Source organism: Bidens hawaiensis, unplaced genomic scaffold (assembly GCF_021521415.1).
Source record: "Bidens hawaiensis isolate Kalapana, Puna unplaced genomic scaffold, B.hawaiensis_p1.1 tig00039030_1, whole genome shotgun sequence".
Classification (NCBI taxonomy): Eukaryota; Viridiplantae; Streptophyta; class Magnoliopsida; order Asterales; family Asteraceae; genus Bidens; species Bidens hawaiensis.
Window position 1 is genome coordinate 53,043 of NW_027496859.1, and position 9,787 is coordinate 62,829.

The 9,787-nt window shown below is 36.0% G+C and overlaps 2 pseudogenes across 1 annotated transcript; both read right to left on the bottom strand.

Moving 5' to 3' along the window:
- Positions 1-449: 449 nt before the first annotated feature.
- On the bottom strand, positions 450-1,487 carry LOC143590875 (germin-like protein subfamily 3 member 4 pseudogene; annotated as a pseudogene).
- Positions 1,488-2,573: 1,086 nt separating this feature from the next.
- LOC143590876 (uncharacterized) lies at positions 2,574-4,379 on the bottom strand (annotated as a pseudogene). The gene is made up of 2 exons (XR_013145566.1): positions 4,345-4,379; positions 2,574-3,447 (listed from the first exon to the last, which is right to left on the bottom strand). The product of XR_013145566.1 is annotated as an uncharacterized LOC143590876 (transcript).
- Positions 4,380-9,787: the final 5,408 nt, after the last annotated feature.

The window sequence follows — 9,787 nt, forward strand, 5'->3', positions numbered from 1 at the left end:
TCTAATTAAGGTCAAAAAAAAATTTCGTCTTCGGCCCAAAATATTTTTTGTATTTTTTGCTTTCTCGGAGTCGGGCGTGTTTAAAGGGTTATTTACGTTGCATGACAATGGAGCAACCGCATACCTGGGCTAAGCGGGTTTTGTTATCCGATCGAGTGATGGTACAACACTACCTTTCATACGTTGATCAACATGACTCTGTTTGAAGCACCATATACGGGTATCCTCTTCCGGTCTTTGTTCCTTATGCTAAGAAGGATGCATGTAATGGAGATTTTTAGGATTTTCTAACAGACATGAAGAAGCAATCGATCAAATACTGAAACAGACCCTTACAAAAGTCCAAAACAGAATGAAGCAACAAGAAACTAAGAAGCGTTCAGAACGCAAACTTGAGGTGGGTACTTGGGTGTATCTTAGACAACAAAAATGTTATTTATAAATGTTCATTTATTACCACAAAAAGCATACCGGATTGAAGACAATGAAGAGAGTTAAAGTATTCATTTGTACAAGTATAAATGTGCCCAATAATATCAATCCTTTCATATCCACACATAAAACACCAAAAACAACAAAACCAGAAATCAAAAGGCATCATTATAATGTCTTTTATCATTCTAATCTTATAGCACAAACTAATTCAAATCAACACTCCAACTTTCACAATAAGCAAGACGGCTAAAGCTCGTCATGTGAGTTCATATCATCATCACCAGCACCAGCACGCACGTCTTCCACCCTATTAAGCGACACCAATTTAGCCAACGCCATTTTGAACATCTCCGAGTTATTGTCCCCAAACATGCCATTAGACACATCGACCACACCCGGGTTTTGTGCATTAAACACCGAGTAAATAAGTGCCTCATTAAACCCAGAATTCAAGAAGTAATGCAACAATCCTTTAGGGAAAACAAATACATCACCTTCCCTCAGAACACTTTGGAACAATTGACTTTTTGTGTCGATAAATCCTGCTATCACAGCTCCTTTAGCCACAAAGATCATTTCAGTAGCTCTAGGATGAGTGTGAGGCATCACGAGCCCATCAACTTCCAAGTCGGTTCTAGCCGTGGCTAGGCCCATTGTGTTAAGGCCGGGGAACTCAGCAGCCGTGACTAAGGTGACAGATGAGCGAAGGAACTCGTCTGTTGTACCCCGTTTACTTAACATCATGTTCTTGAAATCAGATGTTATGACGTTCGAAGGGTTTTTGCATGGGAAACCATTGATGAACATGGCTTGATCATCAGGGGATATGTAGGTTGGACAGATGTCCTGGAGGTTATCACAATATGCAGGTATGCTATAGAGGCATATTAACAAGGGGATTGCAATGACAAAGAGAAGAAGATTTAAGGTCAACATTTTTGTACTTTCAGTTGACTTGATTTGGGTTAGATTTGAGCATTTATAAATGTTAAGGTTGCATCCAAGGGAAGAAACACTCTGGAGTTGGAGTTAGCTTTACTTATGGTCATCATGTTGGTCATCATGTTTGATTAAGTTTTAAGAATATATGTATTGCTATCATGAAAGATATGATATCACAATTATGGCAACTAAATGGGCCATGTAATAAAGTATTATACTTTTACAGAGTCAAATAAACAGTTGCAATACAAGGTTTATTAGTTACGTAATCTGTTTATTATTATTATTATTATTATTATTATTATTATTATTATTATTATTCTAGTATGTAAAATAGAGGTAAACATAATTATTAATGGGCATTTTACATTTTTACATTGCCAGCTTTTATTAAAAGTCATGGAACGTTGGAAGGACCTACATCATCTTACATAACAATATAGTCGACATGAACTTCAACTGAGCCAAACAAGAATCATAAAACTCAGGCTAAATTCGTTTGTTTAAACAAGAAACCCAACCAAACAGTATTTCAAGTTTTCAACTTGAACACGGGTGTGAGACCGAGTTGGGAGACATGACAACTTGAGATAATGTAGGGAGCAACCAGAGAGTTTTTGAAGGTTTCGTTTAATCGTTTATATATATTTGATAATGCATGCTTTTAATTTGATGAAGATGTATACTGCATGCTTTTAATTTGATGAAGATGTATTATTCATGATGATTATGGATCTAAATTAGCTTTATCGATGCTTATTATCTAAACAAGTTGAGTGAGCTAAGTTCGCTAAAAGCTTGATTCGCGTCAAGATTAAACACACTCAAACCCAAACTCTAGCTTAAATTGTTGTTACTTTAATAAACGAGAGAGTATAGGCTTCAAAAACCAAACTTGACTAATATAGAAAATTAACCATTTAACAAATAGTAAACGAATCAAGCCAAACTATGGCTACAAAAGTTATTAATGAGCCACGCACGAACTTTAGACATAAAACTTGTAACAACCAAGCTTGAGCTCCATCATATTAGACTGAACCGAACTAGGCAAACTTGGGTTGGTCATATTTTGATTAGATTAAAACAACCATGATTTAACTAAAAGTATAATTATGTGACCTTTCTATGACCAAACACATAAGTTAAAAACCACTCCTCATTCATTCTACAACCAACTGGCTATAATATTATAACCCATTAGCACAATGATTTCAAAAGCCAAAATTACTTGAATAAATCAACCTTAACAAATTCAGGAAACATAAAACCAATGCATCAAAAGAAAGATCTCTACAATTCTTCACCTCGTCTCCCTAAACGACAACCTAGAAATCTGCGACCGCAGAAAATCCAAACCCCGTTGGGGAGCCGTTTTACCACCCGACGACACCGGTTCATTTCCCTCAACTTGAACATCCGGGTCCCGCCAAAACTTAATCACATGCAGAGTCTCTTCTTCTGTTGTTCTTTGAACAATAATCTTTGCACCATAACCTTTATCCCTCATTTGAAGACATATCTGTAACGGGTCATTTTCTGCAAGAAATAGCATATACAGCAAACCCTTTTCCGACAACAAATTATCAGCAACCGGTAAAATCTTATCAATTACAGTTCTGCCATTTTCACCCCCGGCCCATGCAGCAGAAAGACCCGAACTACCCACTTCATCCTCGGGCGTTGGCACATAAGGTGGGTTAATAACCATCAAATCCACCATTCCCGACAATCTTTTATCGAGCCCGGAAGCAATGTTGGTGGTTATCAACTCAGCATGAATCCCATGAGCCTCGAGTGTCCCACGGGTCACTTGTGTGGCGTGAGGGTTCAAGTCGGTTGCAATGTAATGTGCGCTTTTGGATTCTGATCCAAGAATAAGAGCAAGGCTCGTGATGACGTAGCCACTACCTGAACCGATTTCCATGCAAATTGATGGATGGTGGTCTAAGAGTTTGGTCCGGTCGGCTAGCAGTGCATCAACCAAGGCGAATGAGTCGTCACATGGCGCGTAGACATGAGGGTGTGAGCTCACGAGTCGGATTTGTGCAATTCTTGGAGGCATTGTTTCTGAAGTATATAAAAAAAATAAGAAGATAAAATATAGTTATAATAAGTTAATAACAATGTTCCACAAAAGATTATTCTTTCCTAGACTTGTAAACGAACCGAACTTCAGTAAACCGTTCGGCGGGAAGTTCGTTTATTTAATAAACAAACTAACACGAACAAAACTTTCTGTTCATTTAATTAAACGAACGAACTTGAACGTCATGTTTCGTTGGTTCATTCATTTACGTTTATAAACGTTCGTTCATATATGTTTGTATAAGAAAGATTAGAAAATAATTATATAGTATTTATATTTTACTAGTTATATTTTATATATTAATAAAAATGATTAAACAGTGTTCACTTTTGCGAATTTATTTATGTTTGTTTACATTTGTCCATATATGTTCATTTATACGTGTTCATGAACTATCCGTTAACAAACGAAACGAACATAAATGAAAACGAGCATGTTCATTTTTGAAATGAATGAAAATGAAGACAATTATTTGTTGGATAAAGTTGTGTTGGTGTTCAACTGAACTGTTGATTTAAAGTTAAATGAAGCAACACAAACATGGTGGTTTACAGGCCTATGACTTTCTTATATAGATGATCACATAATAATGGCATAATGAATCTTGATTTAAAATCCTTTTGGTAGACATACAAAATATGAAAGGGAATCCAATTTCCGTTGGGTTAAAAAACATTTAGCATGCACAGAAAGTAATCAATCACAATTCACAACTACTACAGAGAAATTAGGGTTATTCAAAAGCATATGAAATTGAAATCGAAATCATAAAAGAAAAGGTCGTTAGGGTCTAAGTCTGTTCTTTTATTAACGTTTCTATTTTGTATAATAACAGGTTAAGAGATAGTGAAGAATGAAATAATGAAATCGAAGGTTACCTGTGGAAGCAGCAGTCAGTCTGATAGATAATGATGAAGAAGAAGAATTGAAACACCGACTTTCAGGCGATATTAGGGTGGTAAGTGTGTGCGTGTTGGGGGGATATAGATTTGTCGTTGGTGTGGTTTCGGATATAATAATAAAGAATTAAAAAGAGGGCGACAACACCACTACACCTCTGAAATGAAAATCGTCCCTCTACTGGCGTGACTTCACGTGTCGAAAATCCCACCCCATTTTGTAGCCCTCCACTACACGTAGTTTAAAAGAATATGTATTTTCATAGTCATATCATATGATATGTTACACATAGTCTAAAAGAATATGTTTAACCAACAGTCTCTACGTCTTATACTATGGATTTAATTATTCAACTGGGTCCTCCTAAATAGATCAACTTTTTTCGGTTGGAAAGCTGTGTATTATAAGATTTAAAACTATAAAAGTGTTAAAAATTAAATGGTATTCATACGAACTCGTCACTCTAGGAGACAAATTGAGCATTTGTAAGTACCATGTGAGTTTGGAGCAACCATATGGACGATGATCAATGCAAAATGGTGAGGTTGCAATGCACTTGGGTGGGGGAGTTGTTTGAAATCCCAAGCAAATTGCATAACAAGCTACACATGAAAAGATGTGGTAAGCAATACTACTGTCTAACATGTTGGTTTATTTCATAAGTGCCCCCAGATAAAATTCACACATAACCCCTTAGAAACTCACAAAAGCCAGCTAAAAACCCACAAAACAGAAACTTTAATCCATTGATTATATACGAATGATTGGAAACAAAATGGTTTTCTTATTGACATTTTCTTTCATTCTTTGATTACCTCTATTGATTTTCCTTTAATATAATTGATTTATATAAATTTACCGATGATATACTATTCGCCACTAGTTTTTTATCTTCTTCAAATTTTCATAATATATGCTGTCTATTGTTTTAGGTTGTTTGTTCTACACACACATACATAATATACATATATATATATAGTGAAAACATCCAATACATTAATGCTTAACGTACATTATGTACGCGAATCCATTTTTTCACGAATCGATCCATAAAATCACATCCAAACATCTCGGAATCGTCAATACATATCCAAACAATCATTTGTTCACCGAAAAAAACAGTTTTGGATGGTTAATCGATCAATTTTTCACTTTTTTCATGAAGACTGTTTTTGAGCGTTTGCTGAGCGTTTAAGTTTTGTGAGCGTTTTCTGAGCGTTTTTGGGTTTTTCCTTTGAGTGTCTCGCGTATCTACCGTACGTTAAGGCATTAGCGTACAGTAACTGCACCATATATATATATATATATATATATATATATATATATATATGTTTTAGATGCATTGATTTTATCATTTTATATTCCCGCTAATTATACATAGTTAATCGAATAAATTATTATTATTTTGGCTCATTTTGACTGGCCCATTTTAACCTTTTTGATTGGTCGATTATTTACTCATTTTGAGTTGTCCATGTTTTGCCCCTCCCCCAACTAACGAAAAGTCATGGATTCGCCATTGACTGCACGAAACAACAAGAAATTTAATGATATACTACCATAGTACCATTAGTTTACAAAGCAAGAGAGAAGATAAGGTTGTATATGCTTCTTTAGATAATGGGACAAAACTACCCGAGCTAGAATGCTCAATTTGGTGTGATTTAAACAATTTAAATTTTCGTATGTTGCAACAAAGTTAAGGGTTTGTAAAACCTTTTTTCAATTAAAAGGCATCTTGTTTGTTGGTTTATGATCTTCTTGATTCGGGACATATAAGCCCATGCTTTAACCAAAACTACGTCTTGCTCGTTTGACCATGATATGCTCGCCGTCCGACCTTTAAATTTTCCTTCATTTGCATTTTTAGGTTGTTAACTAACGTCTCACTTCAATTTTATCATCATAATCATCACCACCTAAATTATACGCTTCATATTGATGTTGATAGCCTTCTTGAGTTTCCGCACATCAACCCCATCATCACAATGATCATACACACTTACACAGGGAGCAATCATTCTTCGTTGCTACACAAGGAATGAGTTGGGCTTCTCATTGCATACACATCAAACGTCATATGATGTTTGGTCGGGTTGTGGTATTATCTGATGCAATTAGAGTAGGAGGTATTAGAATCATATGTGTTTGGGATTAAAACATTGTGTTTGGAATCGATACATTAGTGGTTGTTGCATAAATATTTGTTGCGATGAGTTTTGTTTTTGACTCGGCATTGAACCACCTCCTCTACCGCCACCTCAAGATTTTTTGATTGTAACAACCTTTAATTTATATGAATTCATAGAGTAGAAATTTGTGTTTGTGTAGAAATTTAGTGGAGAGAATGAAAAATGGTAAATAAAGAGTTGTATTTGTAAAGGAAAAATGAAGATTGAAATATCAAAATTTAATGGTGATATAGTTGTTGTCAACACCCGATTTCAAAGAATAGGGGGGCAGGGAGCGGTGCTCTTGAAATATTTCAACACGATCCTTGGTTACCAACTTCTACTTCTACCTGATTCTCTGTACTTTGATTTAGGGTGTGTTTGGGATTCCTTATTTTCTTCTCCTTTTAACTTATTGTGATATAATAAGTTATTTTTGTGTTAAAATCGTGTTTGGGAATACAAAAGTCTTTTTCCATATCTTCTTATCTATTAGGCTAAAATATAAGTTTTCAATAAGTTAGGATTTCCTAACTTATCTCATTATCAATACAACTTCCCATTACACCCTCATCCCACCAAGCTCTTTAACCACTTACCCATATTTTAGTCATTTTACATCAATAAGTTAAACCAAACACTTTTTAAAAAACAACTTATTACCTTATGTTAATTCAAACACTTTTTTGAAAACTCCTTATTGAAAACCCATAATACCTTTTTACCTTATCACAAAAAGACCTTTTTTCCTTAAATTTATTTCAGTTGTAATTGTACTATAATTTAATGTCTTCTAGATAGGTGGTTTTGTTCATTCTTTGTATTCTAATCGTATTAAAAGTGTTTTATTTATTTTATACCGAACGACTCTTAAAATCTTAAAACAAATTCCGAGTCTCTCCTCGTTTTGTTTCCCAGGGTACAACGCCCAGACAGTATGTACTGCCGGAGTTGACTATGTCCCCGAATTGGATCGGTTCGTACATTCTTGGTTGTGTTGGAGAAGATGAAGAAATGTTGGAGAATTTGCAAGCTCTTCAAGTTGCAAAATGGTGTGTCTCAAACCCAAGCCTTGCCTTGGTATTTATAGTGGAGCTAGGATCAAAGACTCAAAACTGAAAAATAAATTATATTAAACGTCTTTAATGCTTTTTATTCTTATTTTGAATTCAATCCGTAACTCCCGTCGGTTTCACAAATTTTTTTGGTTCTCCAAACACTCATCTTTGAGCTTCGATATCTTATTCATCTTAGCTCGGTTTTGGACGTGGTTTGGCTCGTTGTGATGCTCTCACATAAAGGATAACAAACCCGTAAATAATTATTTATAATACCCAAATATAAATATAATTATTAATGTCCAAAAATTAGCAAACTCATTTATAGCTAACATTTTTCCAACAATATTCGAGGCATCCAATTGGATTTACTTAAAACCGCCCCTACTTCCCTACGAACCCACTGTAAAGCATGGGGCACTCCTAGTAAACCAGTAATCCATTTACCACATTTTGCTTTGTGTAATAATCCATTTACCGCATTTGGGTTTGTGTGACACCAGAATATCCTCATCTCAGCCATTTTTGACATCATTAAAACCAATGTTGCAAAAGTCGTTAGGCGGTCCCTAGGCGGCCAGCCCTCTTGGAGAGAGTACTTGGAGTACTCGGGGAGTACTCGAAGAGTACTCGGACATGATAAATATAAAGAAATTAAACTCGGACATGATAAATATAAAGAAAATTAATTTTTGGATAATATATATATTTCAAATATCATAAGTTTACTAATATTTATAACAAAATAAGTGAATATCAATATAAATAAGAGAAATACATTTTTAAACACTAAGGGGGTGTTTGGTAGAGGGATTTGATTGGGGAGAAATGGAATTAGAAATATTTCTTTTGTTTGTTTTCCACTTTTCATTTCTATTTCTCTTTCTATTTCTCTAAAACTAGAGAATTCCATTTCTCTTTAAAACAAAGAGAAATCCATTTCTCAGCAGCCTCCTCATAGCATGTCACCACCTCGTCTCCGACCACCACCCCGTCTCCGGCCACCACCCCGTCTCCAAGTCTGCAACCGCCACCTCGTCTCCAAGTCTGCAACCACCACCCCGTCTCCGCCGTTCGCAGTGGTGAACACAGAGATGGTAACCGGTTGTAGGTTGCAGGTGGTACGGGTGAACGGAGATTAGGGTTTCAAGTGGTGGTTCGTGGTAGGTTAGGGTTTTCAGATGGTCGGGTGATTGTGGTCGCAGGTGGGTGACAGTGGTGGTGGAAATCGGCGGTGGTCGCAGGTGGCTTCTGATTATCATCATCATCATCGCCACCACAACCACCACCACAAAATCTCCAAAGAGGCAGTGATGACAGATCTGAGCCTCCTTTTTCTATATCTTATGTTCCAAAAATTTGAATCTTTTTAATTTCTTGTGTACTGTGGTTGAAGAAGAGGATTTGGTGGCGGCAGCCGGTGGTGGTGGTGGGGCTGTGGTGGTGGTGCTGGTGGTGGTGGGGCTGTGGTGGTGGGGCTGCGGTGGTGAGTGGTGTCAGGTTGGGTGGAGGTGGGGTTGGGTATGGAAGAGTTCTCTGTTTATTTTCTCGTGTACCAAACAAGAGAAATGATTCTCATTCTCCATACCAATTCTCTTTCTCTACAATTCCATTTCGATTTCTATTTTCTCTCCTTTTCCATTCTCTGTACCAAACACCCCCTAAAGTATTCTAAAAAATGTTAATCATTAATTAAAAAATGATATTCGTTCTTTAATATTATAGAAATACGAATTATGTTGCATTTTTTAAGTGAAAATAGACCCAAGTTAACCGACTAGATGTGATTCTGACTAATGTTGACCACCTTTGAACAATTTTTAGTAACTAGGCGGAGTTAAAGAAACTCTCCTCGGCACCATACCTTGTAGCGAGTCTCGAAGAATACTCAGCCTTGTAAACCTACTTTTACAACATTGATTAAAACCATTATGTCATATGAGCTGTAGATTCTCCACATATTAAAAGTCAAAACTCAAAACTAAACCATTTATCTATAGCAAAATAATTCAACTACCCCACTTCGATAGACAACCATTTACATTATTGATTGAGCTTTATTTAGTTTCAGCCTGAAACAGCTAGTGGCACACCCCCAACTACCTTTGCTATAATTCCAGATGATATAACCTCCATTAATGGCTTTCAAGCTTTATAAATCTTGCGGACAACTATTTAAAACATGCCTTTTT